Source organism: Schistocerca americana, chromosome 5 (genome assembly GCF_021461395.2).
Source record: "Schistocerca americana isolate TAMUIC-IGC-003095 chromosome 5, iqSchAmer2.1, whole genome shotgun sequence".
Classification (NCBI taxonomy): domain Eukaryota; kingdom Metazoa; phylum Arthropoda; class Insecta; order Orthoptera; family Acrididae; genus Schistocerca; species Schistocerca americana.
In genome coordinates, this window is record NC_060123.1 from 425060081 (window position 1) to 425073756 (window position 13676).

Consider the following 13676-nt stretch of genomic DNA (forward strand, 5'->3'; position numbering starts at 1 on the left):
ATTAAAATTGCTACACCACGAAGATGACGTGCTACAGACGCGAAATTTAACCGACAGGAAGAAGATGCTGTGTTTGCAAATGATTAGCTTTTCAGAGCATTCACACAAAGTTGGCGCCGGTGGCGACACCTACAACGTGCTGACATAAGGAAAGTTTCCAACCGATTTCTCATACACAAACAGCAGTTGGCCGGCGTTGCCTGGTGAAACGTTGTTGTGATGCCTCGTGTAAGAAGGAGAAATGCGTACCAACACGTTTCCGACTTCGATAAAGGTCGGATTGTACCATATCGCGATTGCGGTTTATTGTATCGCAACAGTGCTGGTCGCTTTGGTCGAGAACCATTGACTGTTAGGAGAATATGGAATCAGTGGGTTCAGGAGGTTAATACGGAACGCCGTATTGGATTCCAACGGCCTCGTATCACCAGCACTCGAGATGACACACATCTTATCCGCATAGCTGCAACGGATCGTGCAGCTACGTCTAGATCCCTGAATCAACAGATGGGGACGTTTGCAAAACAACAACCATCTGCACGAACAGTTTGACGTTTGCAGCAGTAGGGACTATCAGCTCGGAGACCATGGCTGCGGTTACCCTTCACGCTGCATCACAGACTGAAGCGCCTGCGATGGTGTACTCAACGACGAACCTGGGTGCACGAATGGCAAAACGTCATTTTCTTGGGTGAATCCAAGTTCTGTTTACAACATCATGATGATCGTATCCGTGCTTGGCGACATCACATTGAACGCACATTGGAAGCGTGTATTCGTCACCGCCATACTGGCGTATCACCCGGCGTGATGGTATGGGGTGCCATTGGTTACATGTCTCGGTCACCTCTTGTTCGCACTGACGGCAATTTGAACAGTGGATGTTACATTTCAGATGTGTTGCGACCCGTGGCTCTACCCTTCATTCGATCCCTGTGAAAACCTATATTTCAGCAGGATAATATACGACCGACGGTTGCTGGTCGTGTACGGGCCTTTCTGGATACAGAAAATGTTCGACTGCTGCCCTGGCCAGCACATTCTCCAGATCTCTCGCCAACTGGAAACGTCTGGTCAATGGTGCCCGAGCAACCGGCTCGTCACAATACGCCAGTCACTACTCTTGGTGAACTGTGGTATCGTGTTGAAGGTGCATGGGCAGCTGTACATGTACACGCCATCCAAGCCCTGTTTGACTCCATGCCCAGGCGTACCAAGGCCGTTATTACGGCCAAAGGTGGTTGTTCTGGGTACTGATTTCTCAGGATCTATGCACCCAAATTGCGTGAAAATGTCATCACATGTCAGTTCTAGTATAATATATTTGTTCTATGAACAGCCGTTTTTCATCTGAATTTCTTCTTGGTGTAGCAATTTTAATTGCCAGTAGTGTGGTTAAGAAAAAAATTCAACTCGTTTCGCCTTTTCCGTGTTAATTAGCATTGGCATTAGCCTATCAGGCTATTGCCCACGTCGCGCCAGATACAATTATTGTCAGCTGTTTCCATAGAGTACATCAGTGTTTTTCAACTTTTTGAATACGCGACTTCCTTCCAAGTAAAAATATTCTGTTAACTCCCAGAACAATAATAAAAGTATCTCAGCAATTTCAAAGGCAACGTATTTAATTTTCTTTCTACTGATACTATACCGATTGAGAAAAGGCTCAAATGGCTCTGAGCACTATGGGACTCAACTGCTGAGGTCATTAGTCCCCTAGAACTTAGAACTAGTTAAACCTAACTAACCTAAGGACATCACACACATCCATGCCCGAGGCAGGATTCGAACCTGCGACCGTAGCGGTCTCGCGGTTCCAGACTGCAGCGCCAGAACCGCGCGGCCACTTCGGCCGGCACCGATAGAGAAATCATCTGCAATGTGAAAAGAGGTCGCAGTGCTCTGCAAGTAGAGATATAATTATGTTCTTTTCCGAGGTAGAGGAGTGAGTATGAGGAGGGGTCAGCGGGGCCATAGTCGCTCGTTTTCGGTCACTACGATGAGTTGTTCAATTACGCCAGCAAATACGAACGTGATTATTGACTTCGCGCTTCGCTCTAAGCGAGCATAAAATGGACAAGTTTCTTAATATATCTGTGTAGTCCTCCACGTCTTGTACAAGTGGCAGTGGCGGAAGTGAACCAAAATAAAATAAATAGACTTTATGACGACTGTTATCTGAAGTAAGGTTTTAGTGTCATGAACAATAAATCTCAATGTGTAATTTGCGGCGAAGTATTGTCACGCGAAAGCATGAGACCGTCAAACTTCTGCGTCACCTCACAACTAAACATTCCAAGGAAAGTGATAAACCGCTGAATTTCTTCGAAAGCAAACTGAAAACACTTAACCAGCAGCAAACTACTATGATTCAGGTAATAAAATAGTAATGTTATTTGTTGATTTAAAATTGTATTAATATGTCTGATTTTTTATTTGTTTTGCTGATTTAACAGTATTTTTTATCTGATTTTAGTTGTCCAGTGTCAATGAGAAAGCTAGCTACCGGGTAGGATCCCGAGACGCTAAAACGGTGATGCCGCATACAGATGGAATTTTATTTTGCCAGCCGCCCTAGATATCGTTGGAATTATGTTAGGTAAGCAAGAAGCAAACAAGCTGAAAGGAATGCCACTTTCTTTGAACGCAGAATAAACGAAATGACCGATAACATTCGAGAACAGTTAGTCGAAAAATTAAAGAAGAGCCCACATTTTGCTTTGCAAAAAAATGGTTCACATGGCTCTGAGCACTATGGGACTTAACACCTGTGGTCGTCAGTCCCTTAGAACGTAGAACTACTTAAACCTTACTAACCTAACACATCCATGCCCGAGGTAGGATTCTAACCTGCGACCGTAGTGGTTGCGCGGTTTCAGACTGAAGCGCCTAGAACCGCTCGGCCACACCGGCCGGACTTTGCTTTGCAATTTGATGAATCTACTGATGTTTCAGATTGTGCTCAAGTTATAGTATTTGTGCGCTTTGAGGCAGATGAAAGTACCATGGAAGACATTTTATTTTGCAAAGCACTCGCTTCGAACAGTAGTGGTTAGTGTTTGTATTACATGTTTTAGAAAGCACTCGCAACTACGAGACTGATTGGAGAAAATGTATCGCCATTTGTAGTGATGGTGGTTAAGCTACGACTGGCAGTAAAATTGGGCTCGTCGCGAAAATAAAATCAATAATGTCAATTTTTTCGTGGACACACTGCTTTCCTCATCAGCAAGCTCTGGCAGCCATGATTTTAACTTCTGATTTAAATGATGTGCTTAGAAACGTGATCAAAATTGTAAACTCTATTGACGGTAAAGCGTTGCAAACTCGACTGTTTAGGATCATTTGTGAAGACATTTGCCGGCCGGTGTGGCCGTGCGGTTAAAGGCGCTTCAGTCTGGAACCGCGTGACCGCTACGGTCGCAGGTTCGAATCCTGCCTCGGGCGTGGATATGTTTGATGTCCTTAGGTTAGTTAGGTTTTATTAGTTCTAAGTTATAGGCGACTGATGACCTCAGAAGTTAAGTCGCATAGTGCTCAGAGCCATTTGAACCATTTTTGAAGACATTTGTTCGCTTCATCAAAATCCCCTTTATCAAAAATGGCTCTGAGCACTATGAGACTCAACTGCTGAGGTCATTAGTCCCCTAGAACTTAGGACTAGTTAAACCTAACTAACCTAAGGACATCACAAACATCCATGCCCGAGGCAGGATTCGAACCTGCGACCGTAGCGGTCTTGCGGTTCCAGACTGCAGCGCCTTTAACCGCACGGCCACTTCGGCCGGCTCCCCTTTATCACGCAGAGGTCAGGTGGCTTTCCAAAGGAAAGGTATTGACACGAGTTCTGGAACTAAAATGTGAATTAATATTCATACAAGATTCTAAATCTGGATATGCCCATGTTTGGCTATTAAAATTAGCATTTCTCGCGGATCTTTTTAACCACCAAATTATTTTAAACAAGAGCCTCCAAGGGAAAGAAGAAAACATTGTAGCAGCTAAAGATAAAATCAAAGGTTTCCTCGAAAAACTAAGTTTGTGGTCAACGTTTTTACAAAAGATGATGTTTGAGTCTTTCCCTTGTATTCAGACGTTTGTCGAAGTAATTGCAACGGACCAGTCGCTGGTACTAAGTTCCACATTTCTTGCATGATACAGAGCTTTCGTAATTTGGAAGAGAAACTGTAAAGCTCTTTTCCAGAGCTTAGCTCTGAAGCTGAAAACGGTCACAGATGGATACTTAATTCTTTTTCAGATATGTCAGTACAACTGGCTGAGCCGGCCGCGGTCGTCTCGCGGTTCTAGGCGCGCAGTCTGGAACCGTGGGACTGCTACGGTCGCAGGTTCGAATCCTGCCTCGGGCATTGATGTGTGTGATGTCCTTAGGTTAGTTAGGTTTAAGTAGTTCTAAGTTCTAGGGGACTAATGACCACAGCAGTTGAGTCCCATAGTGCTCAGAGCCATTTTTTTTACAACTGGCTGATATGAGCACGATGACGAAAGAAACACATATTTAGCAGCTGACGGGACGCTTAAAATGGAATTTAAATCGCAAAAGATTGACGTCTCCTGGATGCAGAGAAAAGAAGAGTATCCACACCTGGCAAGGGAATCTTTGAAATTAGTACTGCCATTCGTCACTTCCTACCTTAGTGAATTAGCGTTCTCTTCAATGGTGAACATAAAAACTAAGAAGAGAAATAGACAACTACAAAATGATCTCTTCATTTGTGTCTCAAACACAGAACGACGATTTTACAAATTATTAATAAATAAACAGGCACAGCCTTCTCATTGAAATTGGTTCTCTTTTTTTTTTTTTTTTTTTTTTTTTTTTTTTTTTTTTTTTTTTTTTTTTTTTTGTCTAGGACCATAAACTCTTGCTTACTTTCATCTGGCTGAGTGGCACCCGTGGCAGATATCGCTGGTGTCGCCCTACGAATAAAAACTGTTCAAAACAATAACATCTTAATAAGTGTCAAGTATGCTTTTTAATAACACAAATGAGAGACATTAGTCATCAACCATCAAATTGCAGTTGTGACCATAAAGCGCTGTGCATTTGCATATAATCGCTGGATCGCACCAATATTGTTTGACTTTACTGTTGACGGTATGACTTATTCTCCGCGGGAAAGAAATGGCAATGAAACAATAGAACACGCGGAGGAAAAAAGAGCGTGATGTTTTACATCAGTGTTATTATTATTACTATGACGAATAAAGTACATTAGACGCTCCGACAAACACAATGCCGCCGACAAAGCAATATTCAGCTTGCTGTTGGCGACATTACAAGCGTTGCAATTATTGTAACCGATACGTTCGCTAGGGTTCGACGACGTTGCCAAATTCTCTTGGACGCTGTTGCAAGCAAGACTCATGTTACTTCATAGACTTGAAATAGCTCTGTATGAATTCCTGTTGGGATATGTCGTCGTTAACCAACACGAATTCAATAAAGCTGCACGTTAACCAATGTGTAAGCAGATGTTTCATTTAGCTAGCCGTCTTCTGTGTGTATGACGCATTTTGAAGAGAAGGTAGAAACAAATGCCTTTAGACGTCTTCTTGTAAAAAAGGATGTACATTTTGTAAACTGTTTTAGTATTTTTTCGGAATGGAATGCAATGCATGTCCTTTTTTATGTGAATTCCAACAGAAAAATGTGTTTCGCATAACGAGTGTTTCGGAACGCAGGTAAAACTCAGAAGTGAATTATCCTCGTTAAACGAGGTTTCACTGCATAGTAATTTGTAAACAAGAATATCTTTTTTCGAATTCCTGACAGTTACTTATTGGATCTTCTTCATTGAGGTATCGATCATTTCCTGAAAACAGTTCTCCAGTTTTTCATTTATTTATCGTTAACACGATATATTTATTATAAAACAATCCACATTATGCTGAACTCAGAGTTAATGTTAAACAAGGAATTACATAACGTTAATAATAAATAAACACCGTTTTCCAAAGGTTTATATATTACGGAACGCCTAGTTTTGAGACATGTAACTGGATGGTTGTTTCATTTAATTTTATTTAGTTTCAAAAGAAGACTCACACTGGACTCGCATTCGGGAGGACGACGGTTCAATCCCGTCTCCGGCCATCCTGATTTAGGTTTTCAGTGATTTCCCTAAATCGTTTCAGGCAAATGCCGGGATGGTTCCTTTGAAAGGGCACGGCCGATTTCCTTCCCAATCCTTCCTGAACCCGAGCTTGCGCTCCGTCTCTAATGACCTCGTTGTCGACGGGACGTTAAACACTAACCACCACCACCACCACCACCAAAAGAAGACAACATTTCTTTTTAATTAATTGCGAAAGTAACTACTATGTATTTTTGCAAATGATGGTATTAGTTTTTTGTAAGAGTTTTTGAACTCTTTTATAAAGCACTGTCAAAAAGCAATGATTCTCTTCACGGCAATCACCACAATTAACTACACGAAAGAAATGATAAATTATCCAGGTGACCAGCAGAGATGATTTTGTGGCAATCCCGATGAAACCACATAACTAGGAAAACAGATACAACGTCAACATGTAGGTGTGAATGAAAGTCTGAGTTGAGCTCAGGTACCTTAGATACGCTCGGTAGAAACCGCTGTACTTCGTGCCTTGTCTCACTGCTAGCTAATCCTAGCAATCTATTGTTTGGTTCGAAGCTTGTTACTGATATGCAGTCTAGTAACCGTGGTGCCAAATCTTGCACGTGAGCTGTGTGCTTGTTATTGCAGCAATTTTGTACGATATTTGAACGTGAGCATTTTGTGTGTGATATTTTGATCACAGCAGGTGACTGGAACGTAAACTAAGTTGTCAGTAATACGCAAGACGTTGCCACTGCACCGCTGTTCCAGCATGGAAGTTGATGTGGTCCTCTCCCTCTCCCTGCAAACCTCTCAGACGTAAATACTATCTGAACAAGACTTAGTGACTCTCGCTGCCCTATTTCCATTCCGCAGAAGTGGGAAGAGATCGATAGACATCGTATTGCTTCTCACTGCAGCAAGGGTTTGCGCATTTGAACTCTTCTACAGGTTTAAATTACATTCGTATTCCTTATTGTACATTAGTACCGGATCTGAAAGTGAGCGAACTTGCAAGATGTTTTAAAAATCTTCTCACTTCCGTATGACATTTATACCATAGCAGATAATCGTTATGAAACATACGTTAACAGCCATGCTGAAACTGCTTTGTCCTGCGACCACGATCCCCTGAGCCAGGCTTTGCGCCTCCCAGGGGGTCGCCACCCACAGGTTGAAAAACACTGACGTAGATGATAGCGCACGAGACTGCGCAATCCTTGGGTCTGGTTCGATCGTCTCCACCGTCCCACGTCCACTTTTTGTATCGCTCTCTTGCCCGGTATATGAAACCTAGCGAAGCTCACGTTTGGCGACACCATCTCCGGCGAGCCTGATTGACTAACTTCAATGCTAATTAATGCCGAAACGGCTAAAGTGTCGAACTTTTTACTTTTCAGGTATTTCTCAGCAAGAACTATGCTGTAACACTCTCACACGCTTTTTGTTTAGTTTGTGTTCACCCTGCGTTTATAGACATGGTGTACCAAAATTACACCGACAAACTCCGGGGGAATGTAGAAGGTATCTTGAGGAACAATATGTGGATAGGAATCCGTATCCCGATACCTTATCCAACGACGCTACAGACCGCCGAAGTACTCATAAGTACAAGATGATTCCGTGATGTATATATAACTGTTTCTGCAGCGACCATGTGATTTTGTATTACTTTTTTCAGAACTTCGTTTATCTTGGAAGTGAAAAACATAGTTTTTGAAACAATAGTTAGTTTTAAAATTTGTTAATCAATGAGGAGAAAGGTTTTCAGTAGAAGCATGACACAGGTAAACAGTGAAAATGCCTCTTTTTATGTGATAAAGTGACGGCCGTGTAATTGCGTATTACGTTCGTAGGAACTTATATCCTTGGAAGTGGCAAACATAGCTCTTCAGAGAGTAGTGAGTTATTTTAAAACTTGTTACTCATCCAGAATATTATTTAGAAATTACGTTTAGGATATAACTACACTGTGCTTCATTATGCAAAGTTAGATTACAGTGTTACTTAATACGGCTCCTGTCGAATACTGCTGTAAACATAAGTTTACGGTCCAGTTTTTGCTCTACTAAACGGTAAATTAGTTTGAACAAATCTTCGAGTGGCAAATACAACGGCTATTCATAAGCATTTCTGGGGTTTCGGAAGACTGCTGCTGCGTAACAATGGAAAATAGACGCAAATCAGTGATATCAGTTGTTAGAGCATCTCCGATGTTCTGAGGTGACGTTAAATGTGGTCGATTTGGAAACCGTTTGTGAGGTGGCAAACGTCAACACGACAGCCTAATTCTTGTTATACACGTTGAACACATCATGTTCGACACCAGCGACTGCATTTAGAGATATGTATGTAAATTTCAATTTTTTAGATGTCTCGAATCGCACTCGTAACGTGCACGCGCAGCCTCGCCAAAGATGCAGCACAGCGCAGAGATTAGTTAAATGATCATTGCTCTGCGAAGTTATCTTTTAATCGGGAGGAGAGGAGACATACATTTGAGCTTTAGTGTTAGATGTGAAAAGCCGCAAACAATGGAGATTTTTCGGAAATTATATTACGGATTAAAAGATGATTCATTGTGGAGAGGGAAAGAATTGATTTTTTACATCGGTACGGTTATACTATTTGTGGAGAATGGATTACACGTAATGATTAAGTTATTTTAATTTGCGGCAGCGGTTTGATATTGCGGCAGTCTCGATTCGTCAGACAACCAGACAAGCAATCTTTTGGCGTTTCATTTTTTTGTTAGGGTTTATCGGTCACTGTGAGGAAAATAGCTTCAAGAATTTCATTTTGGAGTTTTGTTTAAGAAAGCGCTATACATGTAAAGTTTTATTTTGGTAACTCCTCGATTATAGTTACGTGATTTCAGAGGAAGGGCAAGTATTATTGAAGTTTCATTACATTTTGTTAAGTCCAATGATATGAGATTGCTGTTAGCTTCATTTAACCCAGAATGTTTCTATCATTATTTACTTAAAACCGTTATCAGCAATTATGAACCAAGAATGATAGCAACGCTTTTAGACAACACTTGCACCTTTGCGCACCTCACTTGTCAGATTTAGCAGCTCTGTTATCGAGACAGGATGCAGCTACGAGTTAAGCAATGTAAAAATCTATTCCTTTTCGTCTGTACATTGAATCTTTCATTAACCCATAATATAATTCCCAAAAATCTCCATTGTTTGCTGCTTACTAATACCAGAACAGTTGGCACTGAGTTAGCCAGTACGACCAAGGTTATCTAAATAATGTAGAAATCAGATTTTTTCTTTAATGGAATTGCACAGGAACCAACTTCAGTTTCAAAGCAATCAGATTTCATCGAAGTTCATAGTCAGATTATATGATAACGATAAATTTCAGAGATGTCATGATTTTCTTAGAATGTTCGCACTTCGATTTCTCTTAGACTCTCGCACTTGAATTTTGTCACCAACAGTTAAGCAATGTAAAAATCTATTCCTTTTCGTCTGTACATTGAATCTTTCATTAATCCATAATATAATTCCCAAAAATCTCCATTGTTTGCTGCTTACTGCTGGTAAACCAAACTCGACTCTCCACATGGAACACCAAAGCTCAACTGTTACACTACCTATCAGCTTTAAAATCTGGTATGTGCACCATTTAAAACAGGGAGCCCAAAGTTAAAGGTCTAACATTCAATTTATCGTTAAAAACAGAAACAACGTTACAGATTCACTTTCAGTAAAATAAATTTAATCGCAAATCATCATATCATAGTCCTCGAACTACTGAACGAAGATACTTATCGGAAGCTCCCACACGACCCGACATCAAGAATAGCAAGAAAAACATCAGCACTTATTAAGCGATCTTCAGTGGAAGACAATGCGGTTAAGAATCTTCTCCCACAGGCGCCTTGACCTCCTGCTGCTTATGGTTTACCGAAGATACACAAGGACAATTCGCCTTATTGTGTCCACAATAGGTTCTCCAAAATACAAGCTGGCGAAGTACTTGGCCAAGCTCCTGGCTCCACGTGTGGGACACTGCGAACATCATACAAAAAAACTCAGCAGAATTTATCAGCAGAATCAACCGTCTACGCCCTAGTGAAGATGATATTATGGTCAGTTTTGATGTAGTGGCGCTGTTTGCGAATGTGCCTATCAAAGACGCTTTGGACCTAATTTCCCAATACTTTGTAAGTGACTTGGTCGAGCTATTTAGGCACACTCTTACGTCCTCCTATTTCGTGTACAACGGCCAGTAATACGATCAGACAGACGGCGTAGCAATGGGTAGCCCGTTGGCTCCAGCTGTTGCAAATCTTTTCATGGAGAATTTTGAGGATATTGCCATAGATACTGCGCCATTGAAGCCGAAGTGTTTCTTTCGATACGTTGACGACATGTTCGTCATTTGGCCACACGGACGCGAGAAACTAGACGAGTTTTTGGAACACCTCAATGCCATCAACAGTAATATCCAGTTCACCATGGAGGTGGAAAAAGATAATGCATTGCACTTCCTCGACGTCCTTGTCCACCGTAAACAAAATGGGTGCCTTGGCCACAGCGCCTACAGAAAACCCACCCACACATACCTGTACCTCCACACCACCAGCCATCATCATCCAGCACAGAAGCGCTAGTATTACAAACATTGGTGTATTGTGCAAGAGTAATATCAGACGACGATAACCTGCCCCATGAACTGAGCCACCTACGCAAGGTTTTCAGGGATAACGGCTACAGCGCCCACCAAGTGAAAGAAGTGATTTCTGGGAAATATCAACATAAGACCACCGACAAAGAGCAAGAAAAGAAACTTGCTATGCTGCCATTCTGTGGCTCTGTGTGGCGCAAGATTCGCCGCCTGTTTATAAGACACAAGTTCAAATTAATCTTCAGGCCTGCAACGAAAATCCGTCCATTACTGAGACCAGTTAAGGACGCAGTGGGTCTCAGAACACCTGGAGTCTACGAAATACCTCGTGAGTGTGGCCAGAAGTGCATAGGACAAACAGTGCGCACTGTGGAACAGCGCAGGAAAGAACAGAAGAGGTATTATCGACTACGCTATCCAGAGAAATCTGCGTTAGCTGAGCATGCGTTAGAAACCGCTCACCACTTAAAATTTGACGAGACCTCTGTCGTGGCTCGCACTAACGGCTTCTGAGACAGTTTAATAAAGGAAGCTATTGAAATATAAATTACCGCAAACCCCTGAATAGAGATGGTGGCTTGCAGCTCAGCGCTGCGTGGGATCCAGCGATCGCGCCGTTGAGGAGGGCACATCGAACGCCGACTCAAAACATGCCCATATATGGCGATGTCATGGGCACCAGTGACGTCACCGCCAGCAGCTAGCGTATATAAGGGAGCACCAACAGCCCACTGGCAGCCATACCACTTGACAATGGCCAAGGAGTGCTTGGCCGAAAGCTAGTGTAGTTTTAAGCAATTGACGCTGTTGGAAATCCGAGAACATTTTATTCGAGAAATCAACTGTTAACGCACGCATCTAGCTGTCACTGAAAAGCATTTTACAAAAGAACAAGATACACGTAACTGTAGTAAGAGCTATCACGGAAGAGAAAAAGATTTCGAGTGGGAACAACATTTTGGCCTCCTTCGACACGAAAGAGGCTTTGAAATGAACGTGAACATTCACGCACGTATTTCAACCGACGGAACTTTAATGGTTTACCAAGACACTACGGACTGACTACAAATATCTTTTACCGGTGAGAAGGTTTCAAGTATTCGCAGTGGCATCGATGATTTGTATCCCTTAGATTGGATCCAACAGTTTAGCTTTTCTTTACCACCAGCTTGGCCAGTGACACACAAGTCACAATTTATTTGCAGTTTTTTGGAAGGTGAACCAGCTATGCGGATAAGACACATAGGAAGACAGTATTTCTCTTGAGAGGTATTTAAAAATTCAAATTTCTCGCAGCATACTGGTCAGAGGCTACATTGCGTGGAGTAAAGAACAAATTTATCAGTTTGCCAGACATTGAAAAGTCACAATTTGCTTCCTTAACGCAATTCTTCGAGATCATGGTACAACCAACATCTGACAGAACCGTACAGCCAGTCTTTTCTAAACCAGCTTTGTCTTTCTAAACTTCCAAGATTTTTACGTGTTTATTTTGCTGACAGGACATCAGAAAGAAAACATCAATGCATTCCGTGACGTATTACAATTGCCTGAGATTCAAGAATCGGATTATTAGTGCAAAAACAAACACTTTTATCAGAACAAGCGCAATGACCACGACAATCGGAATAGGGGACGATTCAGATCGCTCAGTGGCAGAAGATACGGCAATGAAGAGCAGTATCAAAAACACTGTCTAGGACATAATATTTTCAATAGACAACTACAACACCACCAGCAAAAAAATCCGAATTTTTATCATAACAACCAGCTATTTCATAATTCAAGAACAGCATGACCAATCCTCCACAGCGACATAGTAATTTTAGAAATAACTACATACAAAGGAATAATGATTTTCATATGCATGAGCAGCAACCATACAGTCACAATTACCGTTACAACAGGCAACAGAACGACGATTTCCAAGAAAATGACCGATATAGAAATAGGAGAAATACCAATTACAGACACGAGAAAAATTTAATTTTGAATGAATAGGACATTCGTTTTAACCCATGACAATTTAATTCTGGTAATGCAGAATCGAGATGAACTCTACAAATAACTGCAGTTAATATCATTTGTTTGGAAGACATCTGGGACATGTCGTCACAATCAAATCAAATTTACCATCCAACCATCCGCATACAAATAGGCAAACATACTTTAACGCAGTTTCAGATTCATGCTCACCAGTTTCTATAATTATTGATGCAGCAATCAATATACGTGATTCAGATGAAATTCGTCCTACTTATGCATTTCAAAGAACAAAGGCTGTGCAATTTATGGATCGTTCCAAAAATAACGACAAAAGTTACGCTTGGCATGGATTTCTTAAAAAGACAAAAAGCAATATTAGATTTTGAAAATTAATGTTGTTCGCTACTAAATAAATATTTGTAGGTTACAATGCATTTTGAGATGTGTTTTTCTTAGAGGAGCATGAGATCTACAAGCTAAGTATCTCACGTCTACCAAAAACATGTAAAATGGAAATGAGCGTTTGGTGTCATTGGCCGTGTGTTGTTCCTTCTCCACGTTTGTTGTCGCTGTTGGTGTTGAGCCGGCCCTAGTGGCCGAGCGGTTCTAGGCGCTACAGTCTGGAACCGCGTGACCGCTACGGTCGCAGGTTCGAATCCTGCCTCGGGCATGGATGTGTGTGATGTCCTTAGGTTAGTTAGGTTTAAGTAGTTCCAAGTTCTAGCGGACTGATGACCTCAGAAGTTAAGTCCCATAGTGCTCAGAGCCATTTGAAACATTTGTTGATGTTGATCCGCTACTGCTACAGCTCCGTCGTAGAATGGAAACGCGACGCGCTATGATGGTTGTTCCCGTCGGATAACGTGGAATAGCACCTGAAAGTCTCTAAAGAAAATAGTTCCTCGCGTAATGTATGAAAGTCCGTTTGCGAGTCCGCACAGTCTTTTA